The sequence below is a fragment of the Medicago sativa genome, chromosome 4 (assembly GCF_051527215.1).
Source record: "Medicago sativa cultivar Bolivia chromosome 4, Bolivia_mono, whole genome shotgun sequence".
Lineage (NCBI taxonomy): Eukaryota > Viridiplantae > Streptophyta > Magnoliopsida > Fabales > Fabaceae > Medicago > Medicago sativa.
Window position 1 is genome coordinate 13,570,750 of NC_140752.1, and position 21,691 is coordinate 13,592,440.

Consider the following 21,691-nt stretch of genomic DNA (forward strand, 5'->3'; position numbering starts at 1 on the left):
CTCTTTGTCTCAATAATTGCAAAGACTATTTCACTGTTTTGCAATTATTGTCTAGATTCACTTGTCCAACATCAAGACTCCGCTCTCGCTTTATGAATTGATGTTTGGGATGATGGATTAACGATTATCAAACCCTCCGCTTTCGCTTCTACAGTTTGATAATTGTTAATCCACGTTAAGACGGTGAATCTAGATTAGAAATTAGGGTTACATAGAAATTAGGGTTTAGGCTTGTTTTGTTTAGGATTGAGTCATTAGACTCCCCAACAATCCCAAGACGAAGAAGTCTACTCACTCATGTTCATCGTAGACATGGGGGAAGAAGAGAGAAAAACAGTAAAATAAATTGCAAAGAAAGTAAAAGGAAAATAAAGACTTTTTATTGAAATAATACTTGAAATAAACAAAGTAAAAGGTGAATGTTTATGGTGGAGAGCTACTCTATTTATAGCTTTACACTTGACTTAGAAACTAAGCAACTAAAGGGATAAAACAGTAAAGCTGCAACAGGGTAACTTGGGCCCGAAGAAAAGCAGCAAAAGAGTGTTCTGGGGACGGGCACGGCCGTGCCACATGTTCGCACGGGCCGTGCCAAGCTTCTGAGTTTGGGGGAACATATTTTTGTCCCGTATCTTCGTATTCTTGCGCTGTATTTGCTCCAGTCCTCTTTCTTTCGCTCCAAGACACCTTCCACCATATATTCGTTCCTAAAATAAAATAAAAAGCAATTTAAAGTAAAATATTCTAAAAGGAAATAAAATGCAATAAAATCAAATCAAATCTTATTTAAAACTAAACTAAATAAAGCATTAAAATATACTAATCTATGACTCATCAAACTCCCCCACACTTGAATCTTTGCTTGTCCTCAAGCAAAAGGCAACAGACATAGCAGCAACAGAAGATTTATGCATGGCAATATTAAGAACACATGTCTCAAAAGAAAGGCTTTGCTTCAAGTACACCAATTACAATTTCAAATACTTCTCATGAACCTATTCTACCCGACATCAAGTCTCAAGTGAGTGTGTGTGTGCAGTCCAACCCTTTTCTTGCTCCTGTATAAGACAAATATTATGAGGAATAGGTTCTATCCTTAGTTCTAAAGTAACCGAGAAAAGTCCTTTCTTCATTTCATATAAGAGTGATGGGAATTTAAGTTAAAATTAGATTAGATTAACAATTAAGCACAAGGGGCTGCAGATGCTTAGGGGCTATTTATCCTCGTAGGAAGTCTTCTCGGATGTAATTGTCCTTTCCCCCTAGATTCAAAATCACCCTAAGCAGTGCTGCAAAATTATTATTTGTTTCATCTCCGTGTAGAAAGTCTTTTTGGATGTAATTGTCCTTTCCCCCTAGCATTGATGAATTTGTTTTAATTTAAGTTCAAATTAGGGAGTCACCACCACAATTAGGAAGTTAGGGATTGTCCTTTCCCCCACATGTTGGTGCCATTCTCCCGCCCCATTATAACTTTAACAATTTAAGAATATAACAATTAAGAACATTGATTAATTTCCCACACAAACTTATACTACTTTTACTCTTAAGACTTTAAAGGGTCTAAGTTAACACTAAAGATAGAACGTGTTCCTTAAAATACCTATCCATACATTTGCTCAAGGATTGCAACCGAGTGCTTTTCTCATTGGAGATTTTCACAATAAAACATGATATGGGTATAGCAAGAACATAAGAAACACAAGAAACTACTTTTATGTACAAGAAGCAACCTAAAGAAGAGACAAAACAAAAATTTTCATGCCATTTTTTACATTAAAAACAAGCTACTAGTCATGCCTTTCACTATAAAAACAAAACAATAAAGTTCAAGGGAGTTTGGACACTACGACTCTAGACACTTTATTAGGCCCCCCCACACTTAGGGGAAGCATTGTCCTCAATGATTCAAAAGAAAAAGAAATTAAAAGAGAAGAAGAAGAAGAAGAAGAAGAGAGAAGGAGTAGAAGAAGAGTAGTAGAGAGAGAGGAGAGAAGGGAAGAGAGGAAGAGGAAAGCTCACAATTTATTGAGGTCCATATGGAGGACCTTGAAGTTGGAGGTGTTGCATCATCCGACGGAGCATCTCATTATTTTTATCATTGACACGGTTGCCCCTTTGAACTTCATTGCGAAGGCAGGAGATCTCAACACCTTGCCTTTGTTGCTCGGTGCTCATCCTCTCGATTTCATTGTGAATCCATGTCCATCTTTGATTTTCATTAAGCTCACTGGCTTCATGGCCATGGTGTTCTTCTTCATGGTGCAAGTTAGCACCCTCTCCCATGTCATTGTGCAAGTTAGCACCGTCTCCTTCATCATCTTGTTGTTCTAGAACCTGCACATCATCAACATACAACCAATTTTCTTCCACCTCGGTGGTAGTCCGAGATGGGTTAGGCAATAAAAACATGATTGGCAAATTTAGCTTAAGTTGGTAATGTAGTGGTGGACGATGTTTAATGAAATTCATAGCAATGAGGGCTTCCCAGTTAAGCTTATTGTTTCCCTCAATTGGTTTGATTCCCTCATCCTCACTCACACCAAAACACCTAGCTATGTATGTAATGATGCCACCCACCACTATGTCTCCCCTACCGGCTGGTCTAGTAGCTACAAAGTCTAGGTAATCAATCAAATAAAAGCCAGTGTTGACGGGGTGGTTGTGGAGCATTGCCCATAACATGAACAACTCATCGGTTCTAGTATTTCCTAGCTCGGTTCTACCCCAAATAGTGCAAGCCATGACCCTCTGAAGGTACCTAAGTACGGGGTTGTGAATGTTGCTAGCTTTGTTGGCTCTAGGGACATAGTTATCAAGGCCGGTGATGCGGTTCCAAAAGGCAGCTGGGTCATAGTTATCCGGTTTTAGACTATCATCCCAATGATCATGAATATACCCCTCATTGACAAAACCTAAGGCTTCACAAAAGTGCTGAAGAGACATATTATAATCAATGTTCATTAACCGGAAAACAACTCTATGATTAGGGTTATCAAAATTCAACTTATCTTTGGTAAAAACAAGTGAGCTTAAAAATTCATAAGTGAAATTCTCATAACCCCTCATAGGTGTTAGCAAATCAGTCCAACCTAGCCTACCTATCAACCTAAAAACATCATCTTTAAGCCCTAACACATTCAAATCATAGGAATCAGGATATCTAGAGGGATGTAAGGTTTTAGAAGTAAGAATTTTGTACCTGTCCCTTTGTTTGTTATCTTTGAACTGAATTCCATGATTCTTAACTTGTGCTTGCTTCTTTGGGGGAGGACCGGAAGAACTTGCTGGTTCCTTTCCACTTCTTCTTCGTGAAGCCATTTGACCTTGTTTGAATTGGTTGGAAGGTTTAGGGTTTGGAAGGATTTTGGTGGAAAGGATTGTTTAGGGTTGGGTTTGATGTTAAAGGAAGGTTTGTGGGTTTAGATATGGAGATTGGTTAAGGTTTTGTGGTGTTTGGGTTAGGTTTTGAAAGATTAGAGTTTTGGTGAATTATAGGTTTGGATGGATGAAAGATGTTTTTGATTGGTGGTTTGTGTTTGGAATGATGTTTGTGATTGATTGGTGAAAGAATTGAGTGAATTGGTGAAGTTTTGAGGGAGATATGAAGGTTTGAAGGTTTGAAAATTATGGAGGTTTAGAGAGAAGTTTGAAAGGTGAAAGAGGGTTGTGGTTTGTGAATGAGGAAGAAGGAAGAAAAATTTTATGTTATAGTGTGTGTAGAGATCGGGCACGGCCGTGCCACCCTTGGCATGGGCCGTGCCAACTTTCTGTGGCTCAAAGCTATGTTTTTCTTCAAATACCTGGCACGGCCGTGCCAGCCTCAGCACGGGCCGTGCCAACCTTCTGGTAAGGAGGACTTCAAAATTTTTCAATTTCTTGATTTTTTTTTCGAATCACACTTGGACAATTACCTACAAAACAACTTAAAACAAAGAAAAACAAAACAAAAGCAATTAAATGCGTGGGTTGCCTCCCACGAAGCGCTCTTTTAATGTCATTAGCTTGACGGTTAGAAAGAGTCCTTAGAATGGATCAAAGATATCATATTGTGTTGATGACGCTATAAAACGTTCTTTCACAACATGATCGTTAAGCATACAACAAGAGTAAAGAGTGGGACCCTTCATAACATTCTCCAACTCAAATCCTACCATCTTATCACTCACTTGAAAGACTATCCTACCGTTCTTGACATCTATAAGAGCTCCCGCAGTGGCTAGGAAAGGTCTACCTAGGATCATGGGGACGTCTTCGTCCTCCGCAATGTCAACGACTACAAAATCAGTTTGGATATATATCCCTTCTATCTTAACGGGTATGTCCTCGACAAATCCTACAAGTTTCATGGTAAAACGATCAGCTAGCTTCAACTCTATTTCGGAAGGTTTCAATTCACCTATCCCTATCCTTTTAAGAAGAGACAAAGGCAGCAAACTAACACTAGCTCCTAAGTCACATAAGGCTTTGTTTATGGTTTCATTCCCAATTTCACATGGTATGGCAAAGCTACCTGTATCTCTAAGCTTAGGGGGTGCTTCTTGGATGATTGCACTAGTTTCCTTGGCCAAGGCTATTGTCTCATTATGCTCTATAGGCCTTTTCTTTGAAAAAATTTCCTTTAAAAACTTGGCATATAGAGGCATCCTAGATAAAGCTTCAGCAAAGGGAAGTTTAATGCAAATCTTCCTAAGTATGTTAACAAATTTTTCAAACTTACCCTCTAGTTTAAGCTTATCAAGATTTAAGGGGGATGGAGTTTTGTTTTCTTCAAGCGGTTTTGCTTCTTCTATCACAATTTTATCACCTAAAGGCTTGACACTTCCTTTCCCAATGTTTTTAACCTTAGCAAAAGTTTCGTCTAACTTACTACCCCCAAAAGATATGACATTAACTTGGGCTTTGGGATTGGCTTCGGTTTGACCAGGAAAGACTCCCGGTGTTTGGGAAGAGGTAGCCACTTGTTGGGCTATTTGAGCGATATGAGTTTCAAGCATTTTAGAGTGAGTAACAATAGAGTCAACCTTGGTATTGAGCTTGGAAAGAGAATCATTCAGATATCCAGTTTGGTTTTTAAGTTCTTGAAGTTGTTTGGTTTGGTTGGCAATAGAGTTTTCCAACAAAATTTCCAAATTGGATTTCTGAGTGAATCTTTGGCTGTTTGCATAACCGGGTAGTGCTACTTGTCCATAGGGATTTTGGTTTTTATAAAAATTTTGATTTTGTCTCATCCCTTGGTTGTATTGAGCATAATTCATTTGCTCAACACCGTTAATAGCACTACCTAGTTGGCAATCAACACCAGCATGACCAGTTATACCACATATTTCACAAGAAGGAGTAGAAGCAGAATTGATAGCACTAACATTGAGTTTTTCAAGTTTTTCGGTTAGTGTATCAATTTTAGAAGCAAGGTGGTCATAGTTAGAGACTTCGTACATACCTGCCTCCTTTTTGGAGGATGAAGAACTAGTGATGGCTCTCTCGTCGGTCCATTTGTAATGATTTTGAGCCATGTCTTCAATCAAGGCATACGCCTCCGTGTAGTTCTTGTTCATAAGTGCTCCACCTGCAGCTGCATCAACAGACATCTTATTGGTATAAGACAAGCCATTATAAAAAGTGTGGACTATAAGCCACTTCTCTAGGCCATGGTGGGGACAAAGTCTTAGCATTTCTTTGAAATGCTCCCACGCATCGTAGAGAGATTCCCCATCTTTTTGGTTGAACCGCGTGATTTGGTCTCTAAGTTTAGCGGTTTTAGATGGTGGAAAGAAACGGGCAAGGAATGCTTGCCTCATCTGATCCCATCAGGTAATGGAACTGACTTCGAGGGAATGGAACCAAGCGCTAGCTCTATCCCTTAAGAAAAAGGGAAAGAGATGAAGTCTTACGGCTTCTTGGTTCTCCTTCATGGTTCCACTAATTCGTAGGAAAACAGAGATGTGAAGATTGGGATCCTCAGTGGGGGATCCCGAGAATTGGTTTTGCTGCACCAAGTTAAGTAGGGCAGGCTTAATTTCGAAATAGTCATCCTCAACCGTTGGGTACACAATAACAGCTTGTGGCTCAGCCGTAGACGGCGTTGCGTACTCTTTGAGAGTGCGATTGGCCATGGCGGTGTTATTTCGTGCGTCTCTCTTTCGTTTATGCAAATACCTTTCGATCTCGTTGATTATTACAACCCGATTTCTGGTTTTTCGCATAAAAAATTGAGAACCCAAGAAGTTAACAATAACAGAAAAATAAAAAGTTAAAAATAAAAAGAAAGAGAAAAGAGAAAGAAGGAGAGAGAGTTCTAATCACTAAGAAAAAGTTAATTAAATTAGTTAACTCCCCGGCAACGGCGCCAAAACTTGATAGAGCCAAACCGCAAGTGCACGACCTATCGAAGTAATAGTAGTAAGTAAAAGTATCATTTCGCTAGGGAGTTGTTAAACTTAATTAACCTTTAGTGAATGATTAGAGGGAGAGAAAGTTTAGTAAAAAGGGGTTTTGATTGCTGAAGATAAAAACAATATTAATAAAAAGCATCGGGATCATTGGTTCATCATAATGACAAATCCTTCACTAGACAAGACCTAAACATCTAATTTCATGGTTTACACACTAATTTCTAAAGACCGGTTTCCCTTAGCCCCTCACCTTTCCGATGAAAGTCCGGTGAGAGTTTACTTCTAGCAACCAAGCCTATTTCGCTGACATGATTACTAGAAGATGCATAGAGGATTGAAACTACTCTTTGTCTCAATAATTGCAAAGACTATTTCACTGTTTTGCAATTATTGTCTAGATTCACTTGTTCCAACATCAAGACTCCGCTCTCGCTTTATGAATTGATGTTTGGGATGATGGATTAACGATTATCAAACCCTCCGCTTTCGCTTCCACAGTTTGATAATTGTTAATCCACGTTAAGACGGTGAATCTAGATTAGAAATTAGGGTTACATAGAAATTAGGATTTAGGCTTGTTTTGTTTAGGATTGAGTCATTAGACTCCCCAACAATCCCAAGACGAAGAAGTCTACTCACTCATGTTCATCGTAGACATGGGGGAAGAAGAGAGAAAAACAGTAAAATAAATTGCAAAGAAAGTAAAAGGAAAATAAAGACTTTTTATTGAAATAATACTTGAAATAAACAAAGTAAAAGGTGAATGTTTATGGTGGAGAGCTACTCTATTTATAGCTTTACACTTGACTTAGAAACTAAGCAACTAAAGGGATAAAACAGTAAAGCTGCAACAGGGTAACTTGGGCCCGAAGAAAAGCAGCAAAAGAGTGTTCTGGGGACGGGCACGGCCGTGCCACATGTTCGCACGGGCCGTGCCAAGCTTCTGAGTTTGGGGGAACATATTTTTGTCCCGTATCTTCGTATTCTTGCGCTGTATTTGCTCCAGTCCTCTTTCTTTCGCTCCAAGACACCTTCCACCATATATTCGTTCCTAAAATAAAATAAAAAGCAATTTAAAGTAAAATATTCTAAAAGGAAATAAAATGCAATAAAATCAAATCAAATCTTATTTAAAACTAAACTAAATAAAGCATTAAAATATACTAATCTATGACTCATCAACCTAGCAGTTTTCTCAATATCCGGATCAAATTGAAGGTCGTCTTTTGAAACGGTACCTCGCATAAACAAAGTTCACAAGGACTATACCAGGTGGTTAGCATAAAAAATAATGAATGATATAAGTGTATAAGTATATGCATGAATGAATTTTGTGCAAAATTGACTTAACATGACAAAATTGTTTCAAAACTTATAATTTAAAATCCGCTACTCCCCGGCAATGGCGCCATTTTGATGTAGAATTTCTACATGTCATATAACTATGTACACGTGAGTATATATAGGATTGTTTTCCGTAGGGAGTTGCGTTAATCATAAGCATTTTCACAATCTTTCACATTAAGGTATCATTTATAAAATGTTTGTTTGTAACACTATATCCAAAAATGACATAAAAGTAAAAACGAGAGAAGATCGAACTATTTCGTTTGCGGTATAAGATAACGAGCAAGCATAACAGCAACAATCTCTCGATTGATTAACAGACTCTAGCTTTATAACCAATATTATTACAATCATTTCTACAACATCCTTCGTGTCCAAAGCGACATCGTTATTTCTAAGTTAGCGTTTAAACATTCGTGTCCAAATCCCTTAAATGATAACAAAGTCGATCGGATAACTTAATCGACCGTGTCCAGCCTGATTAAGTATCCGAAAGCATTAAATTCTTGATTAAAAGTAATTATCAAAGGTTTACAAACTTGTCAAGAATGATATAACTTAAGATAGATTGTTATTCTAGTTCTAGATTCAAGAGTTCGTGTCCAAATCATCTTGAATCTCATTGAAAGCGTTAAACATAAGAATAACAACAATATTGAATCATTAAGCTAGAACCTTATACATTAAAAGATCAAAAGATTACATAATAGCTTGTTTGTTACCTCAATACTACAAAGTAGATGATAGCTACACATAGACATGTATATTATGCAAAGGATGAAGGAAAGATGAAGATTCCATGTGAAGATCCTTCGTGTCCAAAGTGATCTTGAGTTGAATCTACTCCTAAACCACTTGCTTTGTGTTTCTCTCTAGGAAATAGCTCTGACCTCTCTCTTAGAATGTTTGAAAATATCAATGGAATAGTGAATGACCTAAAAGAGAGGAAAAAATGCTATTTAAAGGGCCTGTGTTTTTACACATGCGCTAATAGCGAAATATACGCTAATAGCGCAGTGTGGCGGTTTAAGTTTGTGGCCAATGGGATTGTGCCACGTTGGTCTTGCCCTGCTTCTACGCTCCAGCTACGCTAATGGCGTGTCTCTCTGGAGCTTTTATGCTAATAGCGTATTTATTCATGACCAGCTTCGCTCCAGGTACGCTAATGGCGTAGCTCTCTGGAGCTTGTACGCTAATAGCTCAGTATACGCTAATATCGTATTCTTCAAGAGTGCTCCAGGATTTCGCTCCAGGTACGCTATTGGCGTATCTCTCTGGACTTTGGCATCTCTTGATCACGCTAATAGCGTAGATCACGCTAATAGCGTATGGCTTTGAACTTTGAAGTTTCTTGCTCCTTGCTTGTATTTTCCTGCACAAAAAGGGTAGAATAAGGCTCAAAAGCATAAATGACATATTTGCATAATATTTGGAGTTTTCCATGGAGAATCTTGCAAAACAAGTCACTAAAATGCCTAAACTACCATATGAAATATATCACTTTTGAACACTTATCATAAATTTAACAAATTGGTTGGATGCAAGAAAAATACCCCACGTTGATGGTAGTGTAAAAAGGGATGAAGGACAAATTGGTTGGATGCAAGAAAAATACCCCACATTGAGGGTAGTGTAAAAAGGGACGAAGGAATTGCACCACTCAAATAATTATGAGTAAGGTCTATCCATGAAAGGTGTGTGAGATTTGGTATTGAACTGGGAATTGCACCACTCAAATCATTATACGAAAGGTCAAGAAACTCCAACATCGTGAGGTTCGACATTGAATTAGGAAGTGTTCCATAAAATTTACAGTGAGAGAGATCAAGATGAACCAACCTCGTGAGCTGAAAAATCTCTATTGGAATCTGCCCCACAAATTCATTATTTGACAAATCAAGATAAGTCAACTTCTCCAACTTGTTGAATCCTGATGGAATGAGAGAATTGAAATTGTTATAAGCCAATTTCTGGAGATGTTGGAGACTGAAAAGACTACTTAATCCACCAGAGATATCTTCTCCATACAGTTCAAGGCCAACAACATATCCCACAATGTCACAAGTAACACCACTCCAATTGCAGAAAGCAGTGGTTTTATTCCACAATATTAGTTTGGTGGAATTTTCAAGATGAAATGTGAGATTGTTTTTTAATTGAAGCAACAAAGATTGTTGATCCTCAAGACATTTGGCAAAGGCATGAGTTATGTATATGCAATAATAGCAGAGAAGGAATGAAACTAATATAATTCTCATTTCTCTCACTCTAATTACTCTCAGACACAATTTCAGTTTGGTATGTATGATGTATGTGATAAATGGTGGTATTACATAGTTGCAACCGGGAAAATAGAGTATAAGAGAAGTTTCTTTGGAGAAGAGCAGTGTGGTCACTCACCACGACTTCCAAGTCGTCCATTCATTTTTGACTGGTAATGTCACCTTTCCCATTCAATTTTAGGGAACCTTATCAATATACATCATCAATTTGACTAGTATATAATTATATACTTTTATATCATTTTATATTTACAAATGCTAAATATATCAAATATTGTAATTTCGATCAATTAGTTTTTCAACAATAAACCATCAAATTAGTCACACACACAAAAACCAGGTACTCAACCATTTTACGGGGAAGATCCCAACAGATACTCAACTTCAGTCATTTCCAGCTTCTTCTTTTTAAGGAAATGATGAGCTATATGGACCTCCATTGACTGAAAAAGCAGATGGCAAAGGGAAGGATGAGCTGCATCCTCAACTTTCATGTGGAAGGCTATCTTGTTCAATTGACTGGAATTTTTTAAGTGTAGAGTTGGGAGCTGTTTTTGGTCTCGGAATTGTCATTGGTCCTCTCATGTTTTGGAAGCAATGGAGGATAAAGTATTGGAAGCTCATGGATAAAAAATTTTGCTGGATCTTTTCAAGGATTCATCTTGAATATGTAACCCGCAGAGGACAAACCATAGTCACAGAATTCGCTGGTTGACCGGCGAACCGCGAATTGGTTCGCGCGTACCAATTTGCGGTACTTTCGCGTACCGATTCTCCCAAATTCGTGAAGAAATTCGTTGAAACAAGCGAACCACGAGTACCCGCAAAAATTCGAGAGTGGGAGAACCGTGAGTTGAGGAACAAAGCTGTAGAATGAGAGTGAGAAGAGCACGAGCAAGAGAGAGGAGAATGAAGAAAGAAGAAACCTAGATCTGTTGTTGCAGCCACTTTCACGTTAGTGAAGAAGATGATGAAACTAGGGTTAATAGAAATTGGACTTCTCTGTTGCTGGACCAGTTTTTTTCTATATTGGGCTTTGTTAAATTTGGCCCAATGAAGAATTGCCTACAAAAAACGTATGGCATAGTAATTTTCTTAAACGTAAACTCTTTTTTTGAACTAAAATACTTTACTTTCTTACCAAAACTTATACTTCCAAAACAATTTTATTGTTATATTAATAAAAAAAGCTTATTGCTCACTAATAAATTTTAAGTTTTGTTTAAAATTCTAGTAAAAAAATACTTTTCTTAAAACTTTATTGATAGCTTACTATATTTAATAAGGTATTATTATTAGTACCACGAACCGAAGCGTACCGAAGCTCTATACTCCTATACGTACCGAATTCTTCTCATGTAGCGTACCGCGAACCCGTACCCGTACCGCGTACCGGAGCGAATTGCGAATTATGTGACTATGGGACAAACATACATAGTTTTAAGGTGGCATTAGTGACTTTTGAGGCGCTAATTAGTATAATTTAGTGTTTTCTATTTCCAATCATGTTGTTTGTTATGTATACTTCTTTGTGATGATATATTCTGAAACTTTGAAGAGTATCTATTAAATAAAATAGCAACACATGGAGTTGTAGTGAAAAGTTTTTATTCGAATTAAAAAGGATGGGTTGATGTATAAATTATAACTATAGAAATCATATTCAGACTTAATCAAATTTTTTCGATGCGTTTTGTAAGAGGAAAGGCTTCCAAAATATCAAGCTAACTTTTGCATGTTAAAGATTTTTGACATTTGTATTCTTAATCAGTCATGCTGATTAAAGAATGAATACGGTGAAAGTAATATGATTCTCATTGTTGTTTACTGAGACTGTGATCCGGTAAACAACAAAGAAGTTGCTCCAAAGTCAACTAACCATTGCATCATAGTGGACCCATAAATCTGACAGGGATTTTTGGGGTGTCAAGGCTTACAGTTTGTGTTCTTTTGAGATTCTTTGTGAGACAGCAATAAACAAAACTGTAAAATACATAAATTGTTAATAGATTAAAAAGTTACCCCACTGAGTATTCATTTCGTATACATAAATAAAATGTTGATCAGTTTTACTCAAGTTTTTTATACAAACAATTTTTCATCCCAGTGCCAGAAACATTTGCTAGTTTTAGGAGAAAAAACAAGAATCCAAATAAGAACATCTATGAGAGCATATCCAAAAATTATAAACCTTTCAATAATAAGATTTTACTAATGACTTCATTTCCTCATTTGATGATTTTACTTCCATTTAGAGAACACAGAAAACAATTTGAACAGGTCTAAATATGATTTTGTTGTTATACTTTAAATCGTCACAACTCTATGTGACATTATTTTATTTAAATTTGATAGAAAATATATCATCACAAAGAAGTATACATAATGAACAATGTGATAGCTTCACATGTAGTTCTGGTGAAATCTTTTCTTTTAAATTAAAAAAAGATGTTAAATTATTATTGGTATGTTAATGATTTTGGACATTAGAGGCAGTGAAATACATGAAAAATTCCACTTTTGATTGATTAATGAAGGTAATACATAACAATCAAGTAATGAAGGCAATACACAACAATCAAGTGTAGCATTTTCTATGAGAATTAAAACCAAAATCGCTCTACAACACAAAACATTTTTTAATTAATATAATATGTATGCAATCTATGTAACAAACAATTCAATTTAGTGTCAAGGTGACTGGTGACATCATATATATGATTCATTGGCTTTTTAAAATCCATTTATATAGACATTCAACTGTAACTTTTACAATGCATTAATCATGTTTAATTTGATTGGCAGAACCATGACACTAAATAGAATGTATGTCAACTCTCATATACTATTATGCTGGATAAAGTTCTACCTCCAAAGCTTCCAGTGTAATTATGTTCACTGCCTTTCAAACAATCAAATTAAAAAATTGATTTACCAAAAAGGAGAGAAATGAACTTATTGGGTTGATTTAAAACATCTATATCTAGGCTCTCGTTAATGGAGTTGTATCATCTTGGTTTCCTTTTTTATTTGGAGTTACAAAGCATTCCTTTCGGTTTCCATTTTTTTTTGTCGTGTCCAGGGTTCGAACCCCGAACCTTTGCATATATTATGCATTGTCCTTACCAACTGAGCTAATCTCACGGGGACTTTCGGTTTCCAGTTTGATTATGATGTGTATAGTTGTAAAAATGTAATAATATACATTTATTTTGAATGAAACACTATCACCACAATTCCCAATGTCACTGTTTTATTTAAACTTTATAGAATGTTTCTTGAAAGTTATAATACATATCATCGCACACAAAGGAGTAACACAAACTACAACTTAAATATAAATACTAAACATTATTTTAATAATTATCACAATCCCTCTAACACCAATGTTATCACAACCTTAAAATTCTGTACGTCTGTCCTCTATCAGTTGCATATTCAAAATGAATCCTCCGGAAGAACCAACATAGAATTTTGTCTACGAGTTTCCAATAACTTACTCTCCATTTCTTCCAAAACAAGAGGGGACCAATGATGATTCCGATCCCAAAAACAAATCCCAACTCCACACTTAAAACATTCCAGTCAATTGAACAAGCTAACCTTTCAGATGTTGGTTGTGGGTGCAGCACATCCTGCCATTTGCCATTTAGTGTTTCAGTCAACGGAGGACCATATAACCCATAATTTCCTTCAAATGAAGATGCTTCAAATGACTGAAGTTGGGTTCCTGTTGGGATCTTCCCAACCAAATGATTGAAGGAAAGATTCAAATATGAAAGGAATGACAAGCTTGCAAGTTGCAGAGGAATTTCACCAACCAAGGAGTTGTTTGAGAGGTCCAAGGACTCTAACTGTTTCATGTTCCCAATAGTTGATGGGATTTCACCAGAGAAAGCATTGTTTGAAAAGTTGAGAACATGGATTGCTCTGAATTTCATCAGCACCTCTGGTATTGGTCCTTCAAAGTGATTGGATGAGAAATCAATGGCCGTGAAGATTGTAAGAATTTTAACCAACTTCATCTCTCGACCTTTGGTAGAAACAGACACACTATCCTGATAATATAACACAGATGACGTCTCCCCTATGTGAATAAAGTCTGATACAACATGATCTTCATTGTGCATCATTTTTACCCATTGTTGCGAATTCGATGAGAAAACCACACCAATAACAAACTTGATGTGTGGAGCAAGGGATAATTAAGCAACCAAAATCAAAGTGTATGGAATAGTTATAATCACAAGCCAAAAGTAGAAAAAACACAGAGAAAAGAAGAAGAGAGAACACAAAAGAATTTGTTGACCCAGTTCGGTCCAAATTGACCTAGTCTGGGGGAGAGAGCAGCCCTCCCTTCCACTATATGATGAGTAATGTTACAAAAGAGATGGGTTACAAGAATAAGTCTCCCTCCTAATTCTACCCAAATCCCAGCCTCTTCCCGTAACCAAGAGACTCAATCCTAATAGTGTTTCCAAGGTGAATCAACCCTCAAACCCTAGTGTTTGTTTCAAAGAGACAAACTCTATACAAATCCTATATTTGTTGTTGCCTTTCTAAACCCTTGTTTCAGCCCCCTCTATCTCTCTTTAAATAGTCTGATACAAGGTCTATATTTATAGTAAAAGTTTTGCTTAAAATTTGGAACAAATCTGCACCAGAAAATACGTTTCTGTTATTTGCTGCCAACGCACCATCGTGCCACGTTGCCTGCCCATCGTGCCACGATTTTTCCAGTGACTTGCCTCAAAACTGAAACCTCCCATCGTGCCACGTTGCCCAGCCATCGTGCCACGTTTGCTGCAGATCCTGATTTTAAGTTAACTCTCACACCCATGTTGTGAAGAACGTTTCTGGTAGTTTTCCATTGAAATTGTTTAAAGCAATGTCCATAATTTGAATCATTTTCCAAGGCTTATTTTCTAGTGAATGTGAACATTCTATGGAACCGTTCAATCTATTGTTCCGTAAAACAAAGACACTAAGTGTTGGAATGTGTTTCAAAAAGCATGGAAAACCACCAACAATTTGATTATATCCAATGTCCAATACCTTTAATGATTTGCAGTGTGAGAGAGACTTGGGAATTGCCCCATGTAAGAAATTTCCATGGAAGTTCAAAGACCTTACAACACAAGAAGTTGGAAATGTATCTGGTATAGACCCATTTAGATTGTTATTCCTCAAATTTAATGCCTCAAGGGTACCAGTCAATGTCATTAAACATGGAGAAATGGTTCCAGAAATATTGTTGAAGGAAATATCAAGCAGTAAAAGATTTGAAGCTTTGCAGAGGGAATGAGGGATGCTTCCTTGTAAACTATTATTTGAAAAAGATAGAAACTTTGTGGAAGACAGGTAATTACCAATATCATGTGGGATAACAGAAAAATTGTTTGTTGAGTAATCCAAATATCCAATAGATTCCGAAAAAATAGGTATGGATCCTTGTAGTTGGTTGTTATGAAGATCAATAATTACCAGATTGGAAGTCAGATTTTGCAGAGAACCTTCCAATTCTGTGAAAAAATTGTGCGAAATATTAATCCATCGAAGACTTTGTAGTTTCCAAATCCAATTGGGCACTACTCCTTGAATTTGATTATCTGAAAGGTCTAGATATTTCAATGTTGATTGATTTATCAAGAAGCTAGGGAGAGTTTTCAAATTGCAGGATGCCAAAAAAAAGAAGTTCAAAATTGGGAAAGACAGTCTGATCAACATTTGCATCATTCTCATTGATTGATATGTTGTTGTATGAAAGGTCTAGTGCAGTTAAATTTCTAAGCTTCAAACGCTCATCTAGTTGCAGTGACCCATCCAATGTGTTAGAGGAAAGAAAGAGGGCAGAAATTGAATGGAGCTGAAAGATAGGTGTTGGAAAAGGCACTGATAGATTATTGTTTTCTAAATAAAGATATTTCAATACAGAGGAAGACACATTTATGAATTCGTCAAATTTACTAAACTGGTTGGATGTAAGCCAAATTTTCTCCAATGATGGAAGTGTAAAAAGGTATGACGGAATTGCACCACTTAGATTGTTATGATCAAGGTATAGAGAGGTAAGTTGTGTGAGGTTTGACATTGAATTAGGAATTGCACCACTCAAATCATTGTAAGAAAGGTCTAGGTAGTTAAGGTGTGTGAGGTTTGACTTTGAATTGGGAAGTATTCCATATAGTTGACAGCAAGAAAGATCCAATAGGAATAAGTTTGTCATGTTACCAATAGTGAGTGGAAATGCTCCAGAGAAGCTTGTGTTACTCACTCTAATGCTATGAAGAGAGTCACTTAGTGAGTAGTCTGGAAAGTAAACACGGAGATTGGGGTTGTCAGATAAGTCAATAACTGACAGTGTTCTAATTTGGAAGATCTTTTGTGGAAATTTACCATTCAATCTGCAATTTTGAAGATTGAAGGTGGTTAGGTTTTTAAAATTGACAAATGTTTGTGGCACTGGGGATGAAAAATTGTTGTCGCCAAGAATAATGACTGATAGGTTCTCTAGTTTTGAAAGGGAAGAATCAAGGGGTCCTGATAGACTATAGTTATACATGCTTAACTCTTGCAAGTCACGCATCGACAACAAAGCATTGCTCCATTCATGACCCTGAGATGTTATACTTATACCTTCTAGATACAGTTGCCTCATATTGGTGAGATTTTGGATAAGCTTTTGTAGATTTGAGATTTTAAGTTTTGGCGGTGGTGTTGACGCGTAGAACTGGTTGAAAAGTTGATAGAAGTCGAAATGATAGAAAGGGAAAGAGAGATCAAGAGTAACCAACCTTGTAAGCTGAGAAATTTCAATTGGAATCTCGCCCTGAAATCCAGCATATGACAAATTCAGATAAGTCAACTTCTCCAATTTGTTGAATCCTGATGGAATCAGAGAATTGAAGTTGTTATAAGCCAAGTTCAATTTTTGGAGATGTTGGAAATTGAAAAGACTACTTGAGTTGTTAAATCCACCAGAGATATCTTCTCCACTTAGATCAAGGCCAATAACATGTCCCTCATTGTCACAAGTAACACCACTCCAATTGCAGCAAGCAGTACTGCTTTGATTCCACAATATTAGTTTGGTGGAATATTCAGGATGAAATGTGAGATTTTTTTTTGAATTGGAGCAACAATGATTGTTGATCCCCAAGACATTTGGTAGAGGCATGAGTGATATATATGCAGTAGAAGCAACAGAGAATGATTGAAAATAATGTAATTCTCATTGCTCTCTCTCTAATTAATTACTCTCAGATACAATTTTAGTTTGATATAAATGTGATAATACAAATCGTGGTATATATAGTTTCAAACACACTCTGCCCCAACCAACACACGTTGGCTCAGTTGGTAAGGAACGGGCCACTTCCTTGCAGAAGGTTGTGTGTTCGATTCCCTCTGCCGATGTGAGGGCAGTGTTGGTGGGTGATCTGTAAGTACCTCTATAAGTGCCCTTTGGGCCCGGAGGCGTGCCCTGACCCTGGTGGTGACCGGAGCCGAACCCACCTAAACTTTTTGTAACCAAAAAAAAAAACACACTCTGCCCCGTGAGTTCCAAATCGTTGTATAAAGAAGTTTCAGTGAAGAATAGCAGTGTGGTTACTCGCACGATGACTTCCAAGTCTTTCATTCATTTTTGACAGGTAGTGTCACCTTTTCCATTCAATATTAGGGAACCTTATCAATATGCCTCATCAATTTGACTAGTATATAATCATATACTTTTATATCATTTTATATTTACAAATGCTAAATATATCAAATATTGTAATTTCAAAAAAAAAATATTGTAATTTCAATCAATTAGTTTTTCAACTATAAACTATCAAATTAGTCACACAAAAAAAAAACTATCAACTATAATTCTCAAAATTAATTATCAACTTTTTTTAAGGCAAAATAAATTTTCAACTATCAAGTTAGCAAATGAGTGCAAAAGGAATTAGAATCATGTGTTTCAATGCATCACCAGCTTAATTTTAACCTATTGCTACTACATGTTAAAACAAATTGTGATATTTACATTTTACTAGAAACTTGTAATTTATACCCCTTACCATTAAAACATATATTGGGAACCCAAGACATCTAACAACAAAGTATATACATCTGCAATTTGTTGATTTAATATGTAATTTTTCTTTTGATAGATTCAGCTCATTTAATTACCATAATTCATAGTACTTTTTTTTTGAAGGAATTATTCATAGTACTTACAAAATCGTTATTTTAAGATTATTGATACATACCAATAATATTAATAAACTTTGTTACTTTTAGTAGAATTATTTGTTTCTTTTCTATAATAATTTTAACTACTGATTATCTCATTTCACTTTTTTCTATTTTTGCTGTAAATAAATAGAAATAATTTTAAGAAACAATAGTTAATAAGAAAATATCTAAAAAACAAAAGACACATAAAAAATAACAGAGCAAGTAGTTTAATTTTCATTTGCCATAAACATCTATTAGCAAAACGGTTATACGAGTATGTTTGTTTAAATTATCTAGGGATAAAATCAATTTTTAAGCAAGAATTAATGTTTAATGTTTCAAGTTATGTCTGTCGGGTAAGCTTTTCTTAAAAATTATTTTGTTAAAAAAATTACTTAATTTTGGTACAAAATAAATAACCTACTATATGCTCTCTTTTTTCTGTTACAATCACCTATGTGCTTTAAGTAAAAAACTATTTTGATTAGATTTTGATAAAAATAAATAAAAAAATTCATTTCCGTCTAAAGAGATAGAAATATAAATCTTTTTCTTTTAAAGAAGAAACATAAATCACATATCGTAAGGAAAGAGGCTCTTGACTTAATGAGAAACACTTATTTCATAAGGAACGTGTAAAGCAGGCATGACTAATGTTGGGGGCGTTTGTTTCAAGGTATCAAAAATCAAACCCAGGAATGATTTTCCCAGGAACAACATTCTAGCGAATAAATTCTTCGAAAAAGTGTTTGGATAGTACTTTAAATTCCCAGGAAACTTTTAATTTAAATTCTTTAAAATAAATGTTAAATTTTATTTACAATATATTCTCGTCAACATAGATGTTATATATTTTTTTTTGACGTAAATATAGATGTTCTAATTCTTAAAATGCATATGTGATTAATTTATTTCATTTGATTATTACAAGCACATATATATATATATATATATATATATATATATATATATATATATATATATATATATATATTGAAAAACACTATAAAAAATTAATAAAATAAAAATACTATTTAAAAATCTTGCTTTTTATTATTTTCTTTGTGAAGATATAGGTGGCCATAAAATAAATTTCAAGATTAATTTATTTCATTCGATTATTACAAGCATATATATATATATATATATATAGACACACACACACACAAACACATATATATATATTGAAATCACAGGAACTGAGTTAGTCCTTCAAAATTTATAACATAATAATTGGATAGCTTAATTTGACAACACGTTAACAAGATGTTAGGCAGAGAATGGTATCCATGTGTATGTCAATTGATAATCAGAAAATCAAATTAAGCAGTTGTTTTACCAAAAGGACCAAAATGAAGTAATTGGGTTGATATATAAAATTTTAAAGGCTCTATATCTAGATTTTGGAGTTGTATCCTCTCTGTGTTTCCAATTTGATTATGATGTTTATAGTTATAAATTAACTTTGTATATTTCTGTTTTGAATGAAACAATATCACAACAATTCTCAATGACGTTGTTTTATTTAAACTTCATAGAATGTTTCTTCAAAGTTACAATACATATCATCGCACAAAAAGTAGTAAACAAAAAGTACAACTTAAATGGAAATAAAAAACATTATTTTAATAATTATCACTAATGTTATCACCACCTTAAAATTCTGTATGTCTGTCCTCTATCAGTTGCATATTCAAAATACATCCTCCGGAAGATCAAACACAGAATTTTGTTTACGAGTTTCCAATAACTTACTCTCGATTTCTTCCAAAACAAGATGGGACCAATGATGATACCGAGCCCAAAAATAAATCCCAACTCCACACTCAAAAAATTCCAGTCAATTGAAGAAGAGGGGACCGATGCTGGCCGTGGGTGCAGCTCATCCTGCCTTTTACCATTTGGTGTTTCGGTCAACGGAGGTCCATATAGCCCATCATTTCCCTCAAATGAAGAAGCCTGAAATGACTGAAGTTGAGTACCTGTTGGGATCTTCCCAACCAAATGGTTTAAGGAAAGGTTCAAATAAGAGAGGAACGACAAGCTTGCAAGTTGCACGGGAATTTCACCAACCAATGAGTTATTTGAGAAATCCAATGACTCCAACTGTTTCAGGTTTCCAATAGTTGATGGGATTTCACCGGAGAAAGCATTGTTTGAGAATATAGAGTGCTTTCAGATCCATTAGATCCTTTGGCATTGCTCCTTCAAAGTGATTGGATGAGAAATCAATGGTTATGAAAATTGTCAGAATTTTAACCAACTCCATTTGTTGACCTTTACTCATAACTGTCACACTCTCCTGATAATAAAATTCATCACCGAAGCCAATAAACTTTGCTTCAACATTATCATTGTCATGCTTCATTTTTTTCAAGGTTCTGAAATATTTTTCTGGTAGTTCACCACTAAAACTGTTGAAAGCAATGTCCACAATTTGAATCATATATTTTCCATGGATTTTTTGCTTTTGAACATCGCAAGGTACCATGAAATTTGTTGTTCCGCAGTACTAGGACACTAAGTGTGGGTATGTTCTTCAGAAAGCATGGAAAGCGACCATCAATCTGATTTGTTCCGATCTCTAGTATCTTTTGTTGGAACAAAATGTGTTTAACAATGAACCTTAAAAAGTTTTGATGATAACAAGGTATTAAAAATTGTAAATTGGACTAGCTAATATTTGTTCAAGTGTACAGGACCATAATTATAAAGTTACATCATCATTGGTTCTGAATGAGCAAATAAAGAGCAAAGGAAATGAAGCTTAGATGATTCTGAAGGCAAAGCGCTCCTGAAGTCAAGCTGCTCCTGAAGAAATAGCGCTCCTGAAGTAAGCTGCTCCTGAAGAATAGTGCTTCTGAAGACAAGAGGTCCAGAAGCCACATCATCAGAAGCTGCGTCACCAGAAGCTGCAGAAGTCATATCATCAGAAGCTGCATCATCAGAAGCTGCCTCATCAGAAGCTATTTCACCAGAAGCTGAATCTCAACTGGATTTGCAAAAGATTCAAGAATTGAAGAATTATCAATGCAAAAGCTGTCCATTGGATTCGAAAACACAAACAAAGGATTAGTGGAATTTTGCAACGGTCATTTCAAAGGTGTTTGAAGGCTTGTGCTTGCATTTTGGACGAAAGCGTTGACATTGTACTTTGTACGAATTGTACAACCACGTTCTCCACTACTCTGTTTTGTGTCCACGCTTCAAGACAAGAAAACAGCTCCAGAATACGGTCTCGCCTGCATATATGTTCCTTTGGATAAGGAATGGATTTCAAATTGGTTCTTCATAGGACAACAACCAAATCAGGCAAAAGATCATTGGTGAAAGATCAAGCTTCACTAACGACTCTTTGGTGTGCTGGCAATTTCATAACGTCTCTTTCACACCTCTATATAAAGGAGTGAAGACCTAGAGAATTGGTAATGCAAGAACGCT

General features: G+C 35.7%; 1 non-coding gene and 2 pseudogenes across 1 annotated transcript; 1 reads left to right on the top strand and 2 right to left on the bottom strand.

Annotated features, from left to right (window-relative positions):
- LOC146926491 (receptor-like protein 7) overlaps window positions 1-10,000 on the bottom strand; it is a 32,443-nt pseudogene extending 22,443 nt beyond the window's left edge.
- On the top strand, window positions 5,647-5,753 carry LOC146926492 (small nucleolar RNA R71). The gene has a single exon (XR_015009115.1). It is a non-coding gene; the product is annotated as a small nucleolar RNA R71 (small nucleolar RNA).
- A 3,416-nt stretch (window positions 10,001-13,416) lies between the features above and the next one.
- On the bottom strand, window positions 13,417-17,259 carry LOC146926493 (uncharacterized; annotated as a pseudogene).
- Between the last annotated feature and the right edge of the window lie 4,432 nt (window positions 17,260-21,691).